This window comes from Chinchilla lanigera, unplaced genomic scaffold, assembly GCF_000276665.1.
Source record: "Chinchilla lanigera isolate Chin_1 unplaced genomic scaffold, ChiLan1.0 scaffold00044, whole genome shotgun sequence".
Lineage (NCBI taxonomy): Eukaryota > Metazoa > Chordata > Mammalia > Rodentia > Chinchillidae > Chinchilla > Chinchilla lanigera.
Window position 1 is genome coordinate 14,119,108 of NW_004955445.1, and position 27,734 is coordinate 14,146,841.

Below are 27,734 nucleotides of genomic sequence, written 5' to 3' on the forward strand. Positions count from 1 at the left end.
ATGTATATTCCAGACCAACTTAATTTAATGTAATTTAATTTAATTTTTATTTTGAGACAGGGCCTCCCATACTTGCTAGGCTGGCATTGAACTTGCAATCCTCCTGCCTCAGCCTGTCTGAGATCTGGTACTACAGGTGTACACCACCATGCCTGTTTGCAACTCTGGCATCATAGAGAAGAAAGTATGAGACCAGTCTACTACCTGTATAAATATTTACCATAGAAATGCCTTGTTTTTCATCTTTGAAGCTAAAAATCTGTTCTGGATATTTCAGGCATTCAGTATAGCTTAATTTTTAAAATCTGTTCTCATTTATTTTTAAGGCATTCTTATGATTCTTATGGTCCATGTGACATATCTCACGTGTCTTCCTATTTCTAATGTTCTTTCTGGTCATCTTCTTGTTGGGGGCCATGTGCCCTGGTACTGTGGAAACAGGTTGATCTAATATGCCAGTTTCCTTGCTCTTTGCATTCTACAGAAATGCTATATCCATGATCATGTTAGCCCCTCAAATAATGATAAAAAGTAGTAACTCTGTAACTAGGCCTAAGTAAGATATAGAAGCTGGGAGCTAATTCTGCTATTCCTCTTTTTAATGAAGTGTCTGTATTAGTTTCCTATTGCTGCTGTAACAAATTACTACAAAATTCATGGCTTATATTAATAGCACATGGTTTTATAACACTGAAGGTCAGATGTCTAAAAAATCAAGGCATTGAAAGACTGTACTCCTTCTAGAGTCTTTAGATGAGAATCTGTTTCCTCAATTTTGTGGGCTTATAGTGGCCACCTGCATTCCTGGGCTCATAGCCTCATACCCCTTGCATCTGTGGTGCTGTCAACAGGTCTCCTCCTCTGACTCTCTGCAACCTTTTTTTCCTTATAGGGACCCCGTGATGGCACAGCGCTGACGGCTTTATCCGGGGTAATCTCCTATCTCAAGATCCCTAACTACGTTATAGACACAGAGTCCCTTTTGCCATGCAGGGGAACACATTCGCTGGTGATGAGGGTGTTGATATTTTTAGGGATCATTATTCAGCTGACCACAGTACCCTTCCTCAGTCTTTCTAGGAACACTTCCACTTATGCTGCCCTTTCAGGAGGGAGGAGGTGGATCTCTCTTCCTCTCTCCTGTCCCGAGGTGCACTTGTACACCCTGGCTAACTTCTCTAAAGTGTCAGTTGTGTGGATGAATGTGTGTTAAGCTCCTTTATCCTAGAACACCCATTCTTTTCCCAGCCAAATACAGCTATGATCTTTCTTTATGGGGATTTATTTCTTATTTTCTATATTTAACTGGCACCCAATTATATACAATAACTTAAATGTTCAATGTTTCTGAGCAGGGTTGCTATACTGTGGAAGTGTGCTTTGAATGGTGGATAAAATAAGATTTTATGATTCTGGAGAATTCACAGCACTGTGATGGTCTTCAGTGTCACCTTCTTTTCCCTTCATTTTTGGAGTTTTATTCTACATATCATTGCTTCCATATTTCATAGATTTTCTCTTTATAGCTTTTAAGTGCAATAAGTTTCTCTTATCAGTTACTGAATTCCAAATATCCTTTTTTTTTACTTTAATTACCTATCTTCAAATTTTTCTCTAGCTTTTAAAACCAGATCTCTCTTTAATCTGTTTATCTACTTTAAAAATTTTTTTTCTTATACAAAGCTGCTTTTCTGGAATTTATGGAGAACACAGAGTTGATACAGTAGTCTGAAATTTAGTGGCATTTCACACAGGAAATCATTTTAGGAGAGTATATTTTTTTCTGCATACTCCATTCTCTCTTATTTAATTTAGAAATATCTTCCCAGGTCCCATATTGGCTATAGTTTTCATTTCTGGTGGTTTGTAGATTGAGACAGTTCTCCCTGTCCTTATATATTCCCTGAAGACAGGGAAATGAATTATTTGGGACAGTCTTCTGCTTAGATGCTATTTGTAACATCTTGTATCACAGTGGCTGCTGCTGCTCGTATCATCTGCTGCATGTTTAGCAACCTTTTGTTGAAGGTGTGTGTGCACATATGCAGACACACTAGTGTGATCCTAATATTAGGGAGGAAGCAGTGACAGGTGCATTCCAGTAACAACACATACTCACAGAAGGAATATTTCTGTTAGTTCAGCTATATGAGATGTTTTGCTCATTTCTATTGCTAAGGTTTGTTCTCTTCAAACTTCAGGCTGGAACTAAACCCCAATACAGGTGAGGCCCTTTGGAGTTTATTAGAATGAGAGGGCTCTACCCTCGTGAATAGGTTAGTGCCCTTATAAATGGCCTCCTGGGAGCCTGTTGGTCCTCCCCCTCCTTTTGTTGCATCTTCACAACAAAAAGAAGTGGAAGGCCAGGGATATAGCTCAGCGGCACAGGCACCTGCCTTGCAAGCACAAGGTCCTGAGTTCTATTCCCGGTACGAAAAAAAAAAAAAAAGAAAAGGTAAAAAAAAAAGAGAAGTGGAATCTTACATGCCTATATTTGGTTATCTGAGTAACCAATTTGAAGATAAAAATATATAATGGAACAACCATTGTTAATTTCCTATCCTTTGAAATTCTATACCGTGTTTTTTGTAGCTGGGCATGCTGGTACACACCTATAATCCCAGCACTGTGGAGGCTGAAGTAGGAGGATTGTTATGAGTTTGAGACCAGCCTGGGTTACAAAGTGAGCCCAAGGCCAGCCTGAACTGCGTAGTAAGACCTTGTCTCAAAAAAAGACAAAAAAGAATTCGTAGGGGCTGGGGATTTAGCTCAGCGGCAAAAGTGCTTGCCTGGCAAGTGCAAGGTCGTGAGTTCGGTTCCCGGTACCGGAGAAAAACAAAAAAAAAAACAAACAAAAAAAAAGAATTCGTATTGTTTTGTTTATATCTTTTGTGTTCATTAATTTATTTTTGTTCTTTTGTCTTTAAAATAATAATAATAAAAAAAAACCTCAAGAAGGAGCAGTGGAAACACTGGATCTGCTGATGTCTCAATCTTGGACATGCCAGCCTCTAGAACTGTGAGAAATAATGTTCCAGTATTTTTTTTATTTTAAAGGGAAAAACTAGTAACAAAATAACAACAACAAAGACAAAAGCAAAACAACACAAAAACGATAAAAACGATACAGAATTTCAAAACAAGATGACAGGAATTAACAATGGTTGTTATATTACATATTGTTATCTTAAGCGAAGTTGCTCAGATTACCAGATGTAACAATGCAAGTTTGACTAAACAATGAAAGAGAATAAAAAGTAATAAAAAACATTAGAAACAATACAGAGCTTCACTAAACAAGATGGTAGGAATTCAACAATGGTTGTTATATTACATATTGTTGTCTTCAAATTAGTTGTTCAGATTACCAGATATAAGCATGCAAAATTGGTCAAGAAAAAAAAAATTAAGCATTAACTGTTCCTTTCAATAAACCAATAGACACCTGCAGTACAATTATGCCAGCTATTTTTGTACATACATATATATATATATTTTCCTCCTTCTTTCCTTCCTTTTTTTTTTACCTCCTTCCTTCATCCCAGTTGTTCCTTCCCTCTGAGCAATTTCTTTCCCTTTCACAATATCTATTGTACCTTTTGGGTTTTCTTTACTCTTTCAGGTTCTTACACTAGGGAGACAATGTGATGTTTACATGTGCGGGTGTTCCAGTATTTTGAAATGACCTCATCTAAGGTATTCAGTATAGCAGCAGAAATAGACTAAGGCATCTACCAAAATATATACAGAATTGATTTCAAGTTAGTTGGTGACTGTATGAGGTGGTAAGTAGGTTGGGTGTGAAGATACAGACTGCTGTGAGTTTTAGAGACTGGACACTCCTGTCAGAGGATGGTGGGAGGGCCTGCATGCCTGGGAAGTGGGCCAGCCCTCGGTGGTGAGAGCAGTTCTGCCTCAGATATCAGGCATGGATGGGATAGGCTGGAAGTCACTGACAGGAAGTGGCTCTCCAGGGAAGACTGGGCCCTCTTCCGTCAGCTAGACCAATTTTCTACCTCCTCATGCTTGTTTTATTTTGAATTCCCTCTCAGGTCTCAGGAAATCTTTCCAAAAGTTCCAGCTAGCGTTAGCCAGCCATAGGACCAAGGAAGGGATCATGTCTGAATCTCCGCTTTAAAGGGGACATAAAGAGTCTTGGGGGGTGGGGCAGAGATTTGCAAGGTAGAACCAAGGAGGGATCAAGCAAAAGGTAAAATTTAGCCCAACGCCCTGAGTTTTTATGTTATTTCTCTCACTTGTACCAGCTAGACTCAATCTTTGGGGAAATTTGTTTCCTTGCGAAGCAGAAGACAGTTTCTGTTTCCTCATCTGTGACATGGTGATGGTAGCAGTGCCTCCTACCTTCTAGGGCTGCTGTGTGGATTAAATGAGATGATGCACTTAAAGTACTTAGCACAGGAAACTGTGCTCCATGGAATCTTTTTCCTTGTCCTGTTGTCTTTGCCTTTGTTTTGTAGTGCTGGGTGTCTTTGCTTCTTGAATTCATAATATGCTTAGTTTAGGGGTAGAAATTTTTATTTCTTTTGGTCATCACTGTTTCTTACATTGTTTGTGACTTTTTTAAATTTAGTAAGTATGGTCTTCGCATAGCATGTTCAATGAACCAGGGGCTGTTTTTAGCACTTTACTTATGGGTTTTATTTACTTATTTATTTATTTATGGGCCCCTTGCTTTACTGACTACAATTTCTCTAATTCTCAGTAGAAAACCTAGGGGGTAACTCCTGTTTTACAGAGGAGAAATCTGTGCATAGAGGACTTAACAAACTTGCTCAAAGATATCCCACTGATAAATTTGGCTTTTGTTTAATTTTGATCATTAAGTTAAGGTGTTGTTATGGTTTGTGTCTAGATGCTCCCCCCTAAAGCCGCATGCAGTTATAAGTGGGGTTTTTCAAAGGTGGCTGGATCTAGAGTGTGTGATGCTGGAATTGATTCATGGTGCAGTGCTAGGCCGGCTCAAAGGCACTAGGATTAAGGATGTTAGTGCTACCCACCCCAAGTAGCCTGGATACAATATAAGGGGCAGAAAGAGGCTTGTCTTGTCTCTTGCTTGCTTTGCTGCCTTCTGCCCTCCATAAACTGTTTCTCCTCTGTGATGCCTGTCTGCTATCCACCTTGCCTTGGAGCCAGCGATTATGGACTGAAACCTCTACAAATTATGAGCTACATAAACCTTTCCCCCTTTAACTTTGGGTGTCAGGTATTTTGTCCTAGCAACAAAAAAAGTAACTAAGACAGGTGTTGAGTACAACTAGTTAAAATTTTGTAAAATTATATTTGGGAAATAGTGAAACACACAAGATAAAAGAGGTACTGGGTGGACACAGTCATCTAATTTAAGACAGAAAGTGGGGATGCCAAGAGAGTGGAGAGGTGGAGAGCACATCATCTTAGCACCATTAGTCAGTGTGTACTGTTTTCCAGGAAAATACTGGTCTGTGGAAGGCAGCAGAGGCAGAGCTGGCCCCTTGAAGAAGTGGCTGTCTCTCTTGAGGAGGTTTATAAATTAGCAGCAGTGAGAAGACTGAGTTTGCGTAGGGCGGGGGTGGGTGATAATACATCCTGGTGTACTGGGGGCAGTCCTGGTGTGTGTCCGTTGTTCCTCATTAATAGCAGTCCTTTCTGTCTCAGGAACAGATGATACACTGTGTGTTTCCTAGTAAAGGGGTAGGGAGGACGTGCAGGAACACCTAGGAGCAGGAGGACAGGACACAGATGTTGCAGCGCAGTGTCATGGGATTGATGCAGTGCTGCGCTTCTCTCTGGAAAGCAAAGGACCTGGCTGGACCAGACACTTCCTATGTTCCTATGTGTGATTGTCTGTCTGTCTGTCTGTCTCCCCCTCCCTCCCTCTCTCCCTCCTTTCCTCCTCCGTAAACTTTCCCTATGCTCTCATTTTGGGATAAAACCCACCCCAAAAGGGTGACATGTAATTTGTACGTGAGACGCACAGCCTGTCTGCTGCCCTGTTTGCTGGTCTCCTTTTGGGCCCCTTGCTTGACTGACTACAATAAATGAGGTGTCACTTAAGGGTGCGTGATGGGAAGATCACAAGTATTAGGCCAAAAGTGGAAAATATTAATTGATAAAAAAGTAATTAATGAAAACCTAATTAAAGCAGACATTCAGAGCAGGGCACTCCTGGAATCTTGGGACATTCTCAATTACCAACTTTCCTCCAAGGTTATAATGTATAATTGAGTGGTATTAGGCTCTAATGGATGAGATTAATACAAAAATTAATTAATGAAAAAGGAAATTAAATCTGAATTTGTTAAAAAAAAAAAACTTGCAGAGATGGGTACGTTTCAAGGGAACAGTGGGCCCTAGAAGGTTTATTAACGAAAATCTTTACATGCGACACGGTGCTGCTGGCAAGAAGGACACCCCATTTTCTATACCTTCCCTCACCTGTGTCATTTGTCTCCATTAAATAGCATTTGATGTCAGGAGGCCCCCTGAGAGCCCCGGGAAAGTCTTAATGTGGAAGAATCAGCGGCACCAGCTTGGGAAGGGTAAACAAAAGCTGAGTCTTCCCATCGCTCCCAAAGAAATCAAGTATCAAATCAATGTAGAGTATGATATTAAAAACGTATTTACTTCTCCTGCAGTTTTATGAAAAATTAACTTCCTTTCATACTTAGGAGACCTGTGTTTGTAAGTATTCGTGAGCCAGCACGTTTGCAAGGGCCCCTAATTATGTTGGCTTGCCGTGTCCTCCCGCCCTCTGCAACTTGACCTTTCCTGTGATTCATTGTTCTCGTTTATTGATCTGTGGTTAATCATTTCTGGGTTTCGATTTTTCCCCATGAAATGAGTTGGGGAGTTTAAGGATGCTCCGGGCAACTATGATGCTATTCCAGCTGTTTTTGAAATTTAGTGTGCAAAGAAGTCACTCAGAGAGCATGCTAGAAATATGCATGTTCTATTGTTGCATCCCAATAAGCCTCTGATTGTTACTGGGGGATGGCCCAGGAAGCTGCATTTTCAATGCAGCTTCCTTGCGCACTAGGGTGTGAGTGCGTTGAATACTTCTTTGGATCCAACCACATGGGTGTCCTGGTGTGCAGTTTCTGTGTCTTCTAGATTCACTGGGCACCTTCTATATCCCAGACCTCCCCTTGGGGAAAAAGCCAAGCTTTGGCACAGTGTCTGTTGCACCTGGCGCTGTGGAAGCCATAGAGTCTTTGTTACCCATGTGTGAGCAGACAATTCTTGGAGAAGTCTGACATCCTGGCTGTGATGTAATTTATCCAGTGGCTGCATGGAGGAACTTGGGTACCACATCCTGTACACATGGGAGAGTTAACATATGATGGGATAAATTTTCACCAGATAAGCAGCAACTCTGTCCTCTCTTAAAGGAATATTGCAAGGGAGAGGGTGCCATGAAGCTGCTTAGGAATGTGCTATCTTGGATTTGCCTTCCTTTCTTCATCATGCTGCTTCTCTTACCATAGCTGTTGCTGCCCTGGCCTGGCCCCTCATAGCAAAGTTGTAGCAAGAGCGCCTTGTTCTGGCCTTTCTTACTGTGTTGCACCGAGGGATTAGATGCAGATGACCTTACTGAGGCTCAGCTTCTTCATCTGGTAAATGGAGCAGTTACCTTAGTCCTTTCCTAGTGGGGAAATTGTAAAGCAGAAGGAATGCTAATTTAAGTATAAATAAAGGGTAGTGTTATAATAAAGAAGTATTAATAATCATCAGACTAATTACCGTTATGCTTTTGGTTATGACAATTTGGCTCATGTTTCAAAGCTGTTAGGTATGCAGTTGGTTGGATAAACCAGATCTACATTGTTCTGGAACTATGCTTTCCACAGTGTGCTTCAAAGTCTGTGAAGAGAGGCTATGTGTGATGACAAATGTAAGAACCAAGTGCAGAGAATTATGGGACTGTGGGCTTTTAATGCAGGACCCTCAGCATCCACCTTGTTTTGTTTCTTACGACTTTATGGCTTCTGACTGGTTATCTCAAGTAACTAAGTTATTTACTGCCTCTGTGCTTCATAGGGCTATGGTCAGGATTAATGGTGTTAATACAGATAAGCAAGTGGAATAGTGTCTGGTACACAGTAAAAGCTCAATAAATGTTAATGATCACCATTAATATGATTTATACCGATATGGCAATGTGCATTGTGAATCGCTAAGAGGGGGATAGAGTATGTAGCACCTTTTCAATTCATGTTGGATGTGCTTGTGTATAACTCCTTCTTCCTCTCCTCTTTTACTCTTTCTTCTCTTTTCTTTCTTCTCTCTGACTACTCTTCCTTCCCTTTTTCCTCTTCCTGCTTTCTCCTCTCTTTCTCCCTACGTCTTTTCTTTCTTTCCCTCTCTGTCCACCATTCCCTTCTCTTCCTTCCTCTCTCCAGCTTCTTCCTGTACTGTGACTCCAAGGGTTGCTCCATGGATAGAAGGAAACATTGTTCAGATCCTCGGTACCTTGCTGTGCTTAAGCCAGGCTTGGAAGGGAGGTGGCAGCCTCTCTGGGGCCTATGCCACTTTCCTGCAGAAGCAAGAATTTCTTTCGCTCCCTTCTCTCACTCCCCTCGTACTGCTTTTTACAAAGGCGTCTGCAAAAGGCAGCAGGAGTAAGGGCACACACTGAGCATGCGTCTTCTGTGTACCTGTGGATCATACATGGAACTCCTGCGTGGCAGGGCTATCACATAGGCAAACTTTTATTTAGACCCCTACAACAAAGAGTTCTCCAGTTTAAAATCCAGCAGTGTCAAGAAGGACAGAGCTCTGCCTGGACAGGCTCAGTCATCTGGGTTCTGGCTGGAGGGACTGTGAGGAATTGTGAAGACGGACTTTTGCCACTTTTATCTAAGCTCGAGGACTCAGCTTCTCCATGGCCTTAGATTGATGACTCTTTATGTTCCAGGGCTGAAGACTCTGTAGGAAGACTGTATTCTACATTATCAACTACAGGTGCTGGTGACAAGTCACGTCCTCCTGGGGCAAAGGTCATTTGGAGTCTCCTTCAGCAAGCAATAAACTCTGATTTAACTGCAGACTCACTTGTGCTTTTATCCTGTGTGATCCACCAGCAGATGGCTGCAGTTGCCATAGCAAGGGCACATAGTCAGTGCTTTCAAATCCCTGCTCTACTCTTCCTGAGCTGTGTGACCTTGGGGGTGTTTCTTGATGCCTCCGAGCCTTGGTCTTCCAACCTCCGCACTGGAGGTCATCATTCCTGCCTTGATACATGCTTGCTCGGTGAGAGCTTGACCCAGGAAGGCACAACTCTGTCCATCCCTTCCAATCTTCTATAGCTTTGTCCCCCTGATGACTCTTAAGATATCTGCCCAAGGGAACTGCCATGTGATGTGGGTTTCCTTTCTTTACCTCAACCCTCCAAGTCTTTATGGATAAGCTCGGTCTAGTCTTCTTTGCAGGTCTTGTAGAGACAGGATTGATGGTAAAAAAGAGAAAAGTTGGTGAAGAAGGGTCCCATTTTTGGCATAAGCTAGAGGGGCATGAAAGTGACAGGTAACAGCTTTGGTGGCTTCAGATCTGTGTCCACAAGGGGACTACGTAGTCCAATTTTTTTTAAAATACACATTGAAAATAAAAATTCACCCTTTAATTTATTAGGTGTTACTGTTAGTGTTCTCCCACCCACTTTAAAGATGAGTTAAAAGAGCTTCAGAAAGTTTCAGTGCCTGCCTAAGGTCACGCAGCAAAGTGCTGGAAAATCTACTTCCAAATCTTCTGCTCTTTAACTCCTTCTGAGGCTTGGCACCTGGCCAAATGGAATAACACATTTAGGTACTTAGTGAGGTAGCTAGAGCGTATTAGTGCTCAGTAGTGATAATTAGATCCAGAGCAAACACTTATATGTACAGTGCTTACTATATTCCAGGTGCTGTTACACCTGCATTGCATGTGTGAGCACCTTCATTATCATTGTAAACCTGGAAGAAGGTACTTATTATCTCCAGTTTGAAGATGGAAACTGAACACGTAGACATTAAGAAGGTTGCCCAGGTTGACAGCTAATAAGAGGCAAATTGAGATTTCAAGTAGCCAGTCCAGTGTCCCTGCTTTTTTCTCCTATACTGTTCTGCTGAGAGTTATGCCTTGCTGTTTTTGTTTTTGTTCTTTTGCTTTGCAGCTACAATGGGACAAGATAGTCCTGATGGAGAAAGACGTACATTAATGTGCTTGGTTCTTTTTGTGGCCTTGCAGTACTGGCTCCAAGGAAATTCAGTCTGCCTCGGTGGGAGAGGAGAGGGAGCAGCTGGTCACAGGTGGTTGGATGACCCTGCCCTAGGATGCCCTTGAGCATCTCCCTTGACCTGCATAGTCTTTAACCTTAATAGCATCCAGTGTTCATTGGGGCTCATGATCTGAGGCTAGAATCAAGGGCTTGAGTGTTCCCCACTGAAATGGGGGTGGTGTCAAAAACATTTTCTTGGCCAGTTTTTGTAGCTGGCTCTTTCACCTATTTCATTTCACTTATTCCTCATGGCAACCCTGGGAGATAAGAGCAATTGCCTGCTGTCCATAGCTGAGGAACTTGAGGCCTGGCACATGGTATGTAGTTGAAACATTGGGAATGAATGGATGAATGATTATATTTATACTGTAGAAAATTACTTTGATAGGTGATTTGTCTGTTACCAACTTGGTGATAGATTTGCCTGTCCATCCATTCACCCTTTCACTTACTTACTCATCCCTCTCCTTTCATGCTTTCCCCATCTACCAATCCACCCATCTGCCCATTCATCCACCCGCCTAGCCACCCTTCCCTTCCTCTCTTCTCCATGTACCCATCCACTACCCATCCATACATCCATAATTAATTCCCAGCCATCCATCCATGTATCCGTCTCCTATTCACTCATTTATCCCCTTTCCATAATACATAATTCATATCTATCCATCCATCCTTCATCTGTTTATATATCTTTTTATCATATCCATACAACCAGCCATTTATTAATCAGAATAAAAAAGAAGAAACATATTTAGTGTTATTAAGTCAGATTCGCATAAGTGTTATAAAAGTGCTCTTTGATGAAGAAAACATTGTATTATTCCTTATTAATAAGAATGAATCCAGATAAAAGCAGACACCCAATTCATTAGTTTGAACCGTTGTCTAAAATATTAAATGGCAACCTGCACCTTTCCTTTAGTCTCCATAGATCATCAGCCAGAGCGTGAGTAATTCAAATACAAGCTAAGTTCTAATTCCTTGCCTGTTAGAAAGCTACTTGCACTTTGGGGTGCAAAACAGAGATTGCAGACATATTAATATTGAAGAGCTTGGGGATTATCTGAAGCTAAGGCATAGGCATGTAAAACAAGTACCCAATTATAAAACAGATTTTTATAGTGTCCAGTCAGGGAGCCATGGGCCCCATCTTGTATCTGCCGTGACAGCTGGATTCCAGAACATCAGGGATCCCAGCTCTGCCTCTGGGGTAAGGGCTTGGCACTGCCGATGCACAAGGGGAAGCTGGGGATTCCACACTCCTCCCACAGACTCTTGCCCGTGGTCAGAGTTAACAAAGGCAGCTGGGTGAGTAGGGATGAGATTACGGGTGCAGGAGCCTCATAAATATGAGATGAGATGGCTGAGATGGAAATGAAAGTTGAGATGCTCAAAAATAAAGCGTGAAAGAGTCCTGGCCCTGTATAAGAACAGGATTGATCTCCGTACGCTGACAGAATGTACGATTTCCCTTAGCTTTACTACTGTGCTTCTGTTTCTATAGAAACCACCAATTTTATAGACAGATCTGCTCTACGAGAAGGTGCCGGGAGTTCAGTTTGAAGCCAAGTGCCATCAGGGCACCGGCACTCCCAACCCGGAGGAGGGGGCTCTCTTCTGTGCTAGCTAACTAGCTCTCCTGGGGATAGTTAATGATCACCAGGTTTGGAACTTGTCAGGATTATTAGAGTAACACTTGCAGTGCCGCCTTCTTTGCACGAAGTCCTGAACCCATGCTGGTTCTAGGGCTTTTGAGCATGCTTATGGCAGTCTGCATCTAGCCATTTTTCCTGTTTTCTATTGGCTTGTTCTTCAGATACATATTGGCGTCTTTGCACTAGACACCATGCCAAGCCCTGTTGATATCACAGTATAGTGAAAGAGAAAGGCAGGCAAATTCATATCTTCATTTCAGTCCTGCAGTGGGAGATTTTCTGGCCAGGGCTACCTTAGAAAGAAAGACTTAATGCTGGATGAGTCTCAGGTGTGGTTTGTGAAAGACAGGCAATAGCCAAGCAGTTTGGGTACTTTTGCTACACAACAGACTTCAAAACCCAGTGGTATAAACCAACTTTGGTTTTCTATGTGATACTGCTGTGGGTCATAGATTAGGGAAGGCAGGGGAAAAGGTTTGTCTCTGTTCCATAATGTAATGTTCAAGGCTTCTGCTAGGGTGGGTGGAAGGCAAGAATGTCTGGCTCGGCCCAAATGAGCCTGTATAACCAGAACCTTGGTCTTTCTCCATACTGCATTTGCTGAAGCTGGAATGTTGAAGAATGGCTCCTCTACTCCCAGGCTAGCACCTGCCTAGGATGACTGGAACAGTTTGAGCTACTTGGCACCACATTCTTCCCTTGGCTTCCTCCCTGGCTAGCTCGTGTTCCTTTGTACCATGTCTTCAGCATAGTGAGACTTTTTCCATGGTAGTGCTGCAAGGTTTTTCTGACCTGGCCACAGAAGTTCCAGAGCATCATTGCTGCTGCATTTCATTGGAAAAAACAAGTAACTAAGGAAGGCCTGAGGAACAGGCCCAGCTCTCAGCTGGGGAATGGCATGCACGTCCACAAAGGTAAATAGCTGATGCGAGGCATCTTGGAGAGTAGCTTTCTAGATGCAGTGTCTCTGGATTGTTTTTTCAGCCAGAGGGTGGGATTGTAGTGGAGAGGAAGTCAGAGGCATAAAAGTGTCATGGACAGCTAGATGTGTGGCCTAGTGGCCAGAGTCGAGTCAGGCCGTGGTGATGGACACAAGGCAGTCACTGTCCTATCTGGGGCTGCTGCAGGTTAGATATGACTGGCTCCAGCTCCAACGAGCGTAAGCAAAGAGGAAATTTATTGGAACTTTAAACGAAAACTCCTGAAGTTGGCTTTCTTAAACATAACTGGATATAGGAGCTCATAGGAAATGATCAGCTCTGGATCTCTGTCTACTCTCTTCCTTTTGTGCTTCTGTGAGCTGGCTGAGCTCCTAGGCCTCTGTTCCCCACAGAAAGGCAAATGGCTATATCCATACTTCTCAGTTCAGTGGCAAAGAGCAGATTGTGCATTACCAACCATCCAAAGCCCGGGCAAGGCCTGCTGTGCTGTGTATTGGGCCACATGAACATGTCTGAACCAGTCATTCAGGCCAGGGCCTCTGACTGGACAACCTTGAGTTACCATCCACACCCCAGGGAGGCTAGATGAAGGGAGTTCTCCAGTGGATTTCCAGAAGTTTTGGGAGACCAATGATGCCTGGATGGATGGAGGGTAGCTCAAAAGACTGCCCTGTCAGGGTGATAAGAGGCTGAGGAAATAAAAGCAATGCTCTGAGAAGTGAATGTGGTTGGGTGAGAAGAGATGGGGCCCTGGCAAAGACCCTGAGGAATATCGAAGGGACATGTTAGGGAGGTAGCCACTATCCCGAAGCTGAGCAGAATGGTGATAGCAGAGGCTGGGAAGGTGTGTGAGAAAACAGAAGTTAGATTTGACCAGTGATCATGCATGCATGTATGGAAATACCACAGTGAGCTCCAGCGATATGTACATTTGATGTGTGTTTAAAAAATAAAGAAGTATAGAGAAGCTGAGATGGAGTCCTTGGGGAGGTAAAAGAAAAACCAGCAGCATGTAGTCTCCTGGAAAGCAAAAGTAGTACATATTATAGGAGAGGAGAAGTAGCTGACATTGCAACCAGAAGTCAAGGGAGATCCATCCACTTACCCACTCATCCACTCACTCAGGTGTTCATTCAGAAAATAGATACAGAACACTTACTCTGTGCTGGGCACTGAGTTTAGAAGAGGACCAAACAGACAAGATTCCCTGCCTTCGTGGATCTCATGTCTCAGGTGAAGGGGTGATCACTGGATTTGGTGACACAGTGGATGCTTGTTGGTGAGCTTGCTGCAAAGAGTTCCAGAGAGGGATGAGGTGTGTGCAGCCGCACTGGGGTGGGGAGTAAGCGGAAGGAGCAATGGTGGGAAAGGTTGGTGGATGCCATCCTTGCAGCAAGCTTAGCTGTCCAGGGAGAAAAAGGCAGCCTAAACTCCACTGTGTGTTGATTTTGTTTTTGTAATTTTAAAATATGAATGGGGGTGGTTCTCTCTTTCTGTGTATACATTAGTCTTCCATGCCTTCAAATACTATGACTTGTAACTGGTCTGGTCCACCCCCTCTGCCTGAAGGTCATATAAGCAAGTGCTTGGAGGGAGAGAGGCAACATTAAAGTGTTACCCACTCCAAAAAGGACAGGACGCAACTCTGTGTCCAGAGAGGACAGGAGGAGCCTCCATTCCCCTTCTTCCAAGTTTCTGAAGCCAGAAACTGGGGGCAGGTGGGGAGCATTAAAATGCAACAAGATGTGGGGAGGATGCATTTTAACGTGCTTAAATCACCCTCCTAAACAAAGCAAAATGAATAACCCAATATCCCCATAGGTCTGCATGTTCTTGATTCTAAATTCCTTCTTCTCCCCTGTCATGCCAGCTGCTTGTGAAAGGTGGATTGGGTGGAATGAAGGTGGTGTGCAGTAATATGGATAATTGACCCCTAGATAATTCAGAGTTGATTGTAATTAACCTAATTTTAGAAGCATGGCTCAAGATCCCATACTTGCAAGTCTCTGGCAACCCTGGTCAGAAACCTCTCTGTAGCTCCTCTTTTTGACCTGACTCCAAGTGATTCTCAGCCAGCGTCAGTTTTGTCCCCCAGGTGACAGTTGGCAAAGTCTGGAGACATTTTTGCCTGTCACGACTCAGAGAGGAATGCTGCTGTGCATCTGTGGATGGAGACCAGGGATGCTGTTAAACACCCTGCAGTGCACAGCATGACCTCCCAAGACAAAAAAATGACCTGCTTAAATGCCAGAAGTGGTGAGGTTGAGAAACTCTATTGTAAACCATGCTATTTTGGGGATAGAGGGGAGTTGCCATGATGTTGGGCAATGAAAGAAGGGAAGATTCGGGGCCAGAGCTGCTCAAGTACAATATTTACGGTAAATGAATCTGATGCTCCCTGTAGAAGGCAATGGGTATTCAGTACTGAGACTGACTTCCCCAGAGGAGCCACAGTTGTATTTATAGTCACATCTCAGGGCCATTATCTAAAGAGCTGATAACATTCTGACCCTCTGTCATGTGTGTGACGCCCTTTGCAGATGCTACGGTGAGCTCAGACCACAATCTGCTGTTCTTGAAGGTGAAATATAGCCCCACTTAAACCCTCACAGTTGGCTGGTTCGTGGCATTGTGGGGTTTCATTTTCTTCAGCAAAAATATATAGGCATGTAAATGCTAATGGTTTTTCTTTTTTTCATTGTAAATGCTAGACCTCCCAGTGCTAGTGGGGCTGGACCCTCTTTCCTTCATGGGTCCGGTGTCAATGAGGACCCCGTCTCTTGCTGTGGCACTTCCCAGGGTGATGCATGGGCTGAGGACAACCCAAGGGGCTGCCCCTCTTCTGCAGATGGAGAGTTTCTAGGGGAATCTGATTCTGATGCCCGATTCCTCAGTGGGTCTGGGTAGGCTGAGAGAAGACGTCAGCTTCTGTACTCTCTGTTAGTAACCCTCTCTAACTTATCTCTAAGTGGCAAGTGATCAGAATCCTGCTAGACAAACAGATTCGTGTGACAAGCAAAATGGGTGAGCCTCTAGAACATTTTGCTAAGAAGCCAGATGCAGGTAACATGCCATTTTATTCCAGGTATATGGAATGTCCCAAATTGGCAAATCCTTGGGGAGAAGAAAGCAGATGAGTGGTTGCCATGGGTTGGGGGAGGGGAAATGGGTAGGGACTACTTAGTGGGTAGGGACAGGGTCATCTTCAGGGAGGATGAAAACATTCTGGAATTCCATAGAAGTGGTAGATGCACGACATTGTAAATGTAGCAAATAGCACTAAATTATCCACTTTAAAATTTTTTTTTAATATATTATATGAATGTCACCTCCAAAAAACTTTTCTGAGCAGAGCCCCTCAGCTGACCCATCTCCAGGCCACAGAGGCCTGGGCTCAGCTCATACCTCAGCAAGGGCCTTTTGGGGGCCCTGATGGGACAGGCCTTGCCCTGCTGGACACTGGAAGTGATGGGCGTCTGCTGGGGCTTTGCTCTTTCATGTATCATTGGAAGTGATAAATGAAGCTTTGCATCTGCTTCACGGCAGATCAGTCCCAGGAGGGATGGCAGATGCTTGGGCACACATGTTTCTGCCCTGCTCCGTGGCTGGCTTCCTGCAGGACATAAACTATGACGGGGTGAGGGAGTTTTCTTGCCGCTGGCCGTCGTGGGTGTGGGGTGGCCAGTGAGCCTCCCGGGAGGCTCTGACATCTAAGTGGGCTGGACACAGGCACGGTAAGGAAAGTAAGCCTGCTTATACTCACCACATTCTGGTGTGGTCCACTTTAGGGAGTCTGTGGACACTTGTGTCGAGCCCATGTGCAGTAATTGGGGGTAAGAAGTCAAACGGCTGTCATTCATTAACTGTGTGACCTTGGAAAAATGATTTAACCTCTCTGTGCTCCAGTTCTGCCATCTGCAGAATGGTGATGGCAGTGCCTATGCCACAGGAGCCTGTGAGGCTTAGATCAGCATAGATATATGTGTATATTTATATTTCATTTCTAGTAAAGCAAATATATAATGTATAGCCCTGTATTTTGTGAGTAAAATGGTGGAATGAGTTTATTTTCCATTCAATGAGTTTACTGAGCTCCTATTAAGTCAGGCATAGGGATTAAACAGTGACTAAGTGGAGCGGTATTCTCTGTCTTCACAAAGCTTACATGGAAGTCTGGAGATAAAGTAAGACATCAGAGACACACACATTTGCAAAACATAGAACATATGATTAAAACCGAGCAAGTGCTTAAGGTAGAAAATAGGTGAATGTGGGCTCGCTATGGCAGTGGGCACATGTTTCTCTGAGATTTGTAAACTGAAGCCTTTGGCAGAGAAGGCACTGGTTAAGGGCACCATGCAAAGGAGTAGCTTTTTGCTAGGCAAGCATAACAAGTGCAAAGGCCCCGAGGTGGGAGTGGACTTGGGCTGTCAAGGAACTACCTGAAGACCAGTAAAGAGGCATTCAAAAGGGGATGCTTTTCATGCCTGGTCCACTATTTCAAGGTTTAGAGTCTGTTGCTTCAAGGGAAGACACGGCAGGGCAGTGGTGTGAGTAGACGTTTGTCACAGGAAGATCACTGTGGCAGTGGTGGACAATGGCTTGGAGAGCTTTGTGCATGGAAAAGAATCAGCTGTGATGTCTTCTCTGTTCTCCCATACTTGTTTGTAGAAGTTTCTGTGACTCTGCGGAAGATGGTGGTCTAGGAGTATGGATAGTGTTATTGGAGGGGAAAAGCTCTATCCTCCCTGAGCTTCACCTGCAAGTGACCCTAAGGAAAGAGATTCAACCCATGGCCAGTTCCTGGAGCAATGGGGTTTTACATAATTTCTGGTTGGAGGGGAGGCTCCTGGAATGGGAGTGATCCTCCCACTTCTGGGCAGCTCTAGTATAATTTTCTGAAGGATATTCCATTTTGCTACCAGTTCTCTCCTCTAGTCTCAAGGAGTTAATGGCCAACCAACTCTTGTAAGAGTTGAGAAGTCCAAGTCTCATCTATCTCTTCCATCTGTGGTCTCAGAGGGTGACATCCTTCAAGGATGTTTTAGGAAGACTGCTCTGGGGCTCAGAAGGACTGGAGGGCAAGACAGGAATCATGGAGACTGGTGAGGAAACCAGAGCAGTTGACCAAGGTCAGGAGTCATAGGACTGAAAGACAAACATGGACATGAATGATGCTGTGGGTAGGAAAACTGGCAGGAATTTATCACCCAATGAATATTTGTATCCAGAATAGAATGTAGAGGAAACAGGGCAATTGCAAGTTTTCTGGATGACCTGGTACCTTCTGTAGAAAAGGCAAGTGGAGGGGAGAAAGATTAGGATTCACCTTTGTTGAACACCTGGTGTGGTCCAGGTCCTGTGCAAAATCCACTGCAGGATAGCATCTCGTGATCTTAACAAGGACTTCGGAAGCCTTCGTGTCTCCATCTTATTTTACTGATGAAGAAACTGCAGCTTGCAGAGAGTGAGTGTGTTCCCAGCTGACTGGGCTTTGAAACTTTCTCTGAACTTTTATTTTGGTGAGATTGCAACGAACCTAAGAATACTAATAAGAGTGGTGGAGTTTAATGAAAGCAAAATAGAATCCTCCCCCCATAGAAGATAAAACCACAGTGTATTGTTTTTATTTTCTGGGCATCTTGTGGCTCTGGTCCCTGTGTTTGAGCTGGCGTGGCCCTGTCCTTCCATCCAAGGACCGAAGTTATATGTACCTGCATCTCTCAGGTGCCTGACACCCTGTGGATTCTGTGATGTATAAACAGTCTCCCACTCCCCTTCAACTCCATCACTCATTTTCAAATCTCTCCTGTTTTTGTGGACCTGTTGCACACTTTCATGATGCTTTTCTGGTCCTTCTAGCCCATCTCTTTTTATTTCTCTTCTTAGCCTTGGTTATGGCTAGTGAATATGAACTGTTTCCCCAGTGAGCTTATGATCTCTGACAACATCAGAGGCTGCTATCTGACCATTTTACATCCCCTGTGGCTTCTGGCATGAGGCCTCAGATCCTGAGCTGGCACAGTGTAATGCACAAAGCATGCATTTTAGAGTAGAAGAAGCAACATTCAAACCTTGCCTCTACCAGATTGCAGATAGGTGATCTTGGACAAGGTGCTCACTTTGTGCACCAGTGTCCTCACTGTTGGACTAAAATAACAGACTATTCTTTGGGAAGTTTTAAATATTAAAATATTAAATCTATAATTATATAGAATAATTGTGTATTAAAAGCCTGGCACCATAACTGACACACAGTAGACACTCAGTAAATGCTCATATATTCTTATTTGTTGTCCTTCAGAGAGTGACAGAGTAGTTGAGGGCAGAGATAGTGTACTTTACCTTCATCTGTCCAACAAGAACTTTTTGAGTGGATAAGAAAATAATTCTGAAGGCAGGAGCCATCACAATTCCTCACTTAAAATTATATTACAAAGCTAGTGTGATAAAATCAGCATGGTACTGGCACAAAAACAGACCTGAAGATCAATGGAACAGATTAGAAGTTACAAATATGACTACAAACACATTCAGTAACCTTATCTTTGACAAGGGGGCCAAGCATGTTCAATGGAAGGAAGATAGACTCTTTAATAAATGGTGCTGGAAAAACTGGCTTTCCACATGCCAAAGACTAAAACTAGACCCATGTCTTTCAGCATGCACTAAATTAAAATAAAAATGAATCAAAGATCTAAATATTAAAACAGAAACTCTGAATTTATTGGAAGAGAGAGTAGGTAAAAATCTTGATGACATTGGGGTAGGCAGAGAGTTCATGAGCAAAAACCAAACTGCTCGGGAAATACTTCAAAGAATCAACTGGGATATCATCTTATTGAAAAGTTTTTGCACATCTAAAGAATCACGAATAAAGTAAAAATAAAACCCACAAATTGGGAAAAAATTTTAGCCAACTGCCCCTCAGACAAAGGACTTCTATCTAGGACATATAAAGAATTAAAAAAAAAATCAGGCCTCCCCAATTAAAAGATCAAATCCAAAAATGGGCATCTGAGATGAATATACATTTCTCTAAGAAAGAGATACTAATGGCAAATAAATACATGAAAAAATGTTCAATGTCATTAGTCATTCAAGAAATGCAAATTAAAACAACACTGAGATTCCATCTCACCCCAGAAAGAATGGCTATCATCAAGAAATCAACCAATAACAAATGCCAGAGAGGCTGCGGGGAGAATGAAACCCTACTCCACTGCTGCTGGGAGAACAGATTGGTGAAACCACTGTGGAAATCAATTTGGAGATTTCTCACAAAACTAGGAGTAGAAGTCCCATTTAACCCAGCTATTCCCTCTCTGGGTATTTTCCCAGAAGAATTAAAGACATCATACCACAGTGATGTATGTGCACCTATGTTTATAGCAGTGGAATTTGTTATAGCTAAATCTGGGAAACAACCCAGATGCCCATCCACTGAGGCATGGATAAAAAAGATGTGGTATTTTTATACAATGGAATATTACCCAGCTATTAAAAAAGATAAACTTAAGACTTTTGTAGGTAAATGGATGCAAATAGAGACTATACTCATAAGTGAAATAAATCAGACCCAGGTGTGTAAACATCATATTGTCTCCTTGGTGTAGGAACGAGAAAGACTAGGTAAAGCTCAAAATGTACAATAGATGATACGAAAGGGAAAGAAATTGCTCAAAGGAAGGAATGACTGGGATGAGGGAAAGAAGAAAAAAGGAAGAAGAAAGGCAAAATATAAATATTATGAATAGCTGTGATAACTGTGTTGCTGATGTCTGATGGTATATTGAAATGAGCGGTTAATGCTTACAATTTTTTGTTCTGATCGATTTTGCATGCTTGTGTCTGGTAGTCTGAGCAACTGCTTTGAAGGTAACAATATGCACTGGAATTACAATGGTGAACTCCTACCATCTTGTCTACTGATACTCTATATTATCTGTAATGTCTTATAGAAGAATTATTTTCTTATATTCTTCAATGTTTTGAGAAATCTTTCATTCTTACATCTGGTAATCTGAGCAAGGTAGTTGAGGATAGTGATATGTAATGTAAGGACCACTGTTGATTCGTATTATTTTGTCTTTAGACCCTGTATCACTTTGAATGTTCTTGCCCTGATTTGTTTATGGTTGTGATACTCTTATGCTGCTACTGTTCTATTTTTGTTTGTTTGTTTGTTTGTTTGTTTCTCATTTACTATTCTCTTTAAATTTTAAAAAAAAAGAAAGAAAATAATTCTGGGGTCAGGGATATAGCTCAGTGACATGAGTGCCTGCCTGGCAAGCTCAAGGTCCTTAGTTTGATTCCCAGTACCAAATAATAATAATAATAATAATTCTATGTGTGTTTATTGTGTAGGTGGATGAATGTGAGTGAGGTGTATCATCTGCCCTCCCTCTACAGCCAGTCTATCACTTTCTGTCACTTTACCTTTTCTTTTCAGAACCTTTATTTCTACATAAAATGTAGGTACTTATGAGTGATATCATTTATTCACTTTTTAAGTTGCCTTTCTTGCTTAACTCTAAGCCCTGTGAAGACCATAACCTTGTTTGATAGACTATAATGGCTGCAGGCCTTAGTCAAGAACCTAGAACCTAATAGGTATGAAGTAAAGAGTGAAAAAATAGTCAATTGGTTTATTTCAAGTTGATTAAAAACATTGTTTTAGCACCAACTTTGGCCAGGTACTGAGCAAAACACCGAATACAGAGAGTAATAAGGTAAAGCTTGCTCTTAGCAAGAAAGAAAGAAGAGGGGAAAAGAGGGGTGGAAAACAGGCTCCATCCCTTCCTTCTCAAACAGAAATGGACTCTTTTCCAGTTTCTGAGCCAGTGTTGGTGGGCCTGTGGCTGAAGGTGAAGAAAAAGTTGAGCAACACCTGGAGATCAAGCCTTATATATTCAGAGTCACATTCTGCTTTGGAATTGGTTCCCCTCCCTCACCCCAGATTAGCCTAGAAGGCCACCTTTTCTGGCAGAAGAAATTGACATCCCATTGAAATTGATGAAATATTTGAGCATATGCCATCAGAGCTGCTAAGCACTGCCACTTGGGGAAAACTCATTTAATAAGTGGCCTGACCCATGCAAATGTGGGAGATGTGGTCGGCGTGTCTCCTTTTTCCGCGGATTACACAGAACTCAGTGACGGTGAAGGGGCCAAGTGAGTTGATAAAAGCGTCTCTGGAGATCAAGTACTAAATGGCTTCTTTATTGCTCACCTCTCAAGGAACCTTCTGTTTAAACTGCCGGCAGTAAGTGCAGGTTAGACCTGTGAAGTTATTATAAATGCCTTTCTTAAGTCTAAGAACTTTATTTTTTAATTGGTTTCTTTTCTTCTTTTTTCTCCCCTCCCCAAACTACTAATGCAATAGCAAGAATAAAAATTTGTAATTTCTTAAGACACAGGAACTATTGAGAGTGAGAACAAAGGGGCTATTGAAACACTATAGACTTTCGGCAAAACCAAAACCACGCATAACCCCCTTGCCTCCTTTCGCTGCACAATGGAGCACTCTCTAATGAGCTGGGGGAGGGGCGTTAGGCTCCAAACCCCCCAGCCCCGCTCCCTTTGAATGAGTAACAGGCTGAGGGAAGAGGAAGGGAAGGGCCATTAGTGACAAGGAGAATGCGGAGAGGCAGGGACTTACTGTCCTTGCTGACTCTTTCTTCTTCAGTGCCTTTCTCTGCACCCTCTTTCATATGCTGCCAGCAATTGAAGGCCTAACCATATTATGATTTGGCCTTTAAAAAAAGCCAGTGAATGCTTTAAGCAGCTTTTCTTAGAGGGCACTGTGATTAAGTGGAAAGTCATAAAGAACCATGTTCAGAGCCTAGCTATGTTAGGGTAAGGAAGAAAAAAATAAGTGCTTCAATGGAAAACTATGATTGTCTGGCTCGAGGCCCTGTAGGACACTCTTCCTCGCTAGGTGTTTTTGATTTTATGAGAGCAATCTTACAACTCTGAGAGTTGAAGATCCCTGATAGATATGCATATCCTATCTTGTATAATAGAGATTCAACGGATCCATCCAACATTTCCCCCTAAAAAATTGTGCAAATCTCCATTTGCACATGCACTTAAATATTTCTGATCTATAGATCTGTGTGCTCACTGGATTCTCTTCTGAACCACGTGTACCATCTTCCTAATCTTCAGTGATTAATGGTATAATAAAATCTTTGACTTTTTTTTATGTCTGTGAGAGGATTGTACCACTTTTTAAAAATTATGTTTCAACATGAGTCACATAAAGGTAGTCTTAAAATGCCAACCTCTCCAAGCCCCAGGGTCTTCATCTGCTGGACAAAAATAAGCATCTAGAGTGAAATCATCACGAATTTTACCAAGGGTTTTCCTGTTTCTATTTACTGTAGAGGGCAAAGTAATATTTAGCAATTAATTTTTAGCTTTTAGAGATTATGAATGGCATAATATTTGTGAAAATTCTTTTATCAAGGGTGACTCGTAAAGTGTGATTCAGAGTTTAGCTGGTCCTGTTATTTTTGGCATCAAATGAAGATTTAAGACCTGCTGTCAACTCTCCAAAGGCTTGGAAGAGAGAGGACATTTCTCTGGTGGCTCTAGAGGGGGAACTGGAACCACTGGATGGAAACTATAGGATCAGATTTCAGTTGGTAATAATAGGGGAGGACTTTGTAACAACAAAATGACCAATAAGTGGGTTAGCGAGGCCCATGTTTTTGAAAGTATGGAGGCAAAGGCCCTGCTGCTCATAGTTACTACAGTTCTAAAGAGTTTCAGACAGCTACCATTTCTGAGAAGTGTAATGCAGAGAAATACAGGCATGCATGGGAAAAAGGACCACAACCCATTGCCAAGAAAGCTGAGAGCCACAGCTTTCCAGTGGCTGGAGACTCTATGGGCCCCAGCACCTACGTATACACATGTGTTTAATACATGAACAGTGTCTGGCACATAGGTGCCCATCAAATGCTTCTTTTAAGTAATGTGCCTCTTATAACAGTTTTATCATTCACTTTTACAGCAAGACATTGAGTTATCATACAGTACCATGGTAGGCATGATATGTGAAGCTGGGGATCCCATGCACAAGGTTGGACTGCTGGGTGAGTGTGTGACTCAGTGGGATCAGGCATTTGCCTGAAGAGTGAAAAAACAGAGGCTCAAGCCTGCTATGTGAGCTATGCCTGATGGATCACCTGGTTGCAGAAGCTGGACACTTGTTCTCAGAGGTTTTGTCCCCCAGTTCAGGGTGCTCTCAGAGTTTTCTGCCACTTCCAAGGCTGAGCTCTTGGTCTTCTTATTTAAACCTATTCCTCCCTCAATCTTCTTCAAGTTACTAGGTCCCACACCTCAGAGCTATCACTGATTTCTCACATTCCACATCCAACCCATCAGCAAATCTTTGGCTGTGGCTTTGAAATATACCCAGAGCTCAGTGTGTTCATCTCCTCCCCGACCCTCCCAGAGTGAAGCCATCATCAGCTCTCATCCAGATTACAGCTGCAACTTCCTCACGAGCTCCTTCTTTCTGCCTCTCCCACTCCACTAAAATATTTCCCATCCAATAATCAGAGGAGATCTGTTAAGCTGTAAGATTTTTTATGGCACTTCTCTGTCCCAGGCCATCCAATAACTCCCCATCTCATTCAGTATCAAAGTCATAGTCCTTGTGAATGCCTAAGAGGCCTTATGTAGTCTGCTTTCCACATCTCTCTTACCTCGTGCCTATTGCTCTATCTCATTCCAGTCCAGCCCCTCTGAATTTATACATCTGCCTCAGGACTTTTGCGCATAAGTTTCTGTCTGGAATGCCCTTCCTCTGGATAACCACGTGATGTGCTCCCTGACCTCTTTCATGATTTTGCTCCGCTGTCACCTTCTCGCTGCGGCCTTTCCTATGTGCTGTTTATTTCATCCCGTGCTCCATCCCATCCCCAGCATTTCCTCCCCTGCTCTGTGTTCTCCAGAGCTGTTTGCACCATTCAACAGAGTTCTCTTGTGTATTATCTCTCTTCTTCCATTAGAAGATGAGCTTTGGGAGAGCAGCGATTTTGTTTGCTCTGTTCATTTTTGTTTACATTCAGCTATCGTTTAGGACAGTGCTGGGTTTGTATTATATACTCATTAAATATTTATTAAAAATGAAGGAATACTCCCAAATACTATTAGGTTCCAGACATTTGACAAGAAGCCCTGATGACAATCTTCTGTGTGTGTGTGTGTGTGTGTGTGTGTGTGTTTGTATGCAGTAGTGCCGGGGACTGAACCTAGGACTTCACACATGCCAGGCACGTGGCCAGGCACATGCTCTACCACAGAGCTGTATGCTCAGCCCCTTTCCTGAGCTTCTATTAGGCATTTCTTTAGAAGAATTTTTGGATCTGGAGATTCCCAACAAGCCCTGTCTCCTAATATTCACACTCTTGTGTAATTCTTACCCTTCAAGTGTAGACTGGAGCCTGAAACTTGCTTGTAAAGGATAAAACATGCAACAGAAAAGTGATAGGATGTAGGATGTCACATCTAGGATGAGGTGACAGAAGACTGTGACATCCGTCTTGCTAGCACTCTTCGCTAAGAACCAAGGCCTCAGTCTACCAGCCCACGAGAGACTGAACCCTGCCCATATGTGAGTACCTTGGAAGCAGGTCATCTTGCAAGCCCAGAGGAGACTGCATCTCTGGTCGGCGTCTTGGCTGCAGCCCAGTGAGATGTCAGAACACAGGCCCTGGCAAAGCTCTGCCTGGATTCCTGACCCCTGGAACATGTGAGACAATAAATGTGTGTTTTAAGGTGCTAAGTTTGGGGGTAATTTGTTACATGACAGTAGGTAAAAGATGAACTTCTGTTTTTAATTTGTCTATTGGAAACTATGTTCTTTTATCAGAGGAACTGAATTCTCCTTCCTCTGCTCCTTCTCTCGACTATTCCTCTTCCCTGTCCCTGCTGCTCCAGACATTCCTGGCACAGGTATTTAGCAAAACTGCAGGTCCATCAAACTGCCCAAGACCCTGTTAGCAAAGCCATAATAAGATGTGTAAATTCTTAGCACCTTCTGACATCGCACAAGGCCAAGCTATCAGCGAGGCCTGTTCAATAGTTCCAAGGTATGTCACTGCCTGGAAGGCCGTCTGGTATTTATAGGAAGCTGAAAGTTAGGCACTGGGGAAAAATGTGTTCCAGGCTGTTGCACTTATTTTCAGATAGAATCATATTCTCTGAAAAATTGCAGAAGATGTTGAGCTGATAGGGAATTCACCATGATTGTATGGCTCACTGAGCTTGTATTGTGGCTGAGAAAAATCATCTTGTGGGGTTGGGAAGACGACAGTCACATCTCCTCAGCCAGCTGGTGATAGATGTTCGAGGACAAGCTGAAGACGTGGCTGTATTCTTCTTCGAACTTGAAGCCACCACGTTGCATTTTAAAGTAAATCAACAAAAGAAGGGTGCTTTGACAGAAATGTTGCCAGGCTCATCCCATTGGTGGCTGAAGATGGTAAATGAAACGGAAAGCTTTGAGATAAGGGTGTAGAAATTCAAAAAGTATTTTGTCTGTCATTTGTAAAGGCTAAAAACTTTGAGGTAAATGTATTCTCATATGCAAGGGTGTGAAGAAGGTAAGTTTAATCAGTCAATCAAACAACCAATCAGTCCACTAGCATACTTTTATTTTGCTCCTACTTTGCACCTGGCATCATGTTCAGGGCTAGAAAAATACATTCAGATAAGATCTAATATCTGTTTTCGAGGATTTTGTGGAATAGTGAGGTTGGGGACATATATATACATATATTTACATATATGTATATATATTATGTATAAAATTGTGGTGTGGTAGTGAGGGATCAGGCTCTTTGGGAGACCATAGCAAAAGCAAGTAGTCCTACCTGCAGAATACTTGCAGAGTAGAAAAATAAAGGGTTCTGAAAAGGCAAATGAATTGCACTAGTAGGTGGAAGATAGACATCTAGGGGAGCAGCGAGCATTCTGGAATGAAAGCTTGCCCTGTGCAAAGGCCCAGAAGTATGAATCAGCTTGGCTGAGTTGGGGGACTGAAAAGTACTTTAAAGCTGAGATGGGTTTAAGATAGAGGCCAGAGGGATTGGTGAGGCTGGCTGTGGAAGGCACTGGGGGCCATGTTAATGCTTCAGTTCCATCCTCAGGACGAAAGGAAGCCCAGGCAGGTTCCCAAAGGGACGGCTGGTCAGATTTGCCATTTGTAAAACTCATCCTAAGTTCCATTTGGAGGCAACGGTGGGGCAAAGATGAGGGCAAAGGTGAGGGCCCTTGTTCCTGTGCCTCTGAGCCATGCTTACTGCAGGGTGTATTACTTTCATCCCCCTTTGGGTTCCCTGCAGCTGTTTCCAAGCGGCAGTTGGTACCAGCAGGAAGGCCATGTTGGTGGAGGCCTCTCAGAAATGACCTAGCATCTGGGGCAGGCACAAGAATTTCCAAGTCCTTCTCTAAGACACAGTGGGGTCTCAGCCAGAGCTTAGGTTGGCAGCGGGGGGACCAGCTGTCCAAGTCTCTTATGATGCACGATTTCCAGTGTTGAAACTGGAAAGACTATGATAAGTTATGCTGCTCGAAGGTAGATATACTGGCCAAGGTGGGGAGCACAAAGGTCCCTTCTTTTCTAACCATCCCTCACTCCCTCTGTCCCTATCTTCACAGCCAGTCTTTCAGAAAGCATCTTGTTTTATTGTCTGAACTCAAATGTCTGGGCCCCAGCACAGTCTCCTGTTGTCTCTGTCCAGGGAACAAACACACTGGCCACCTTTGGGAGGTGGGGGGGACTTTCATCTGCAGGCACAGCAGCAGTCAGATCCCAACCAGGTGTGTACCCTGCTGAGAGATGTGAGCTGCTTTCTGGGAGCTGCT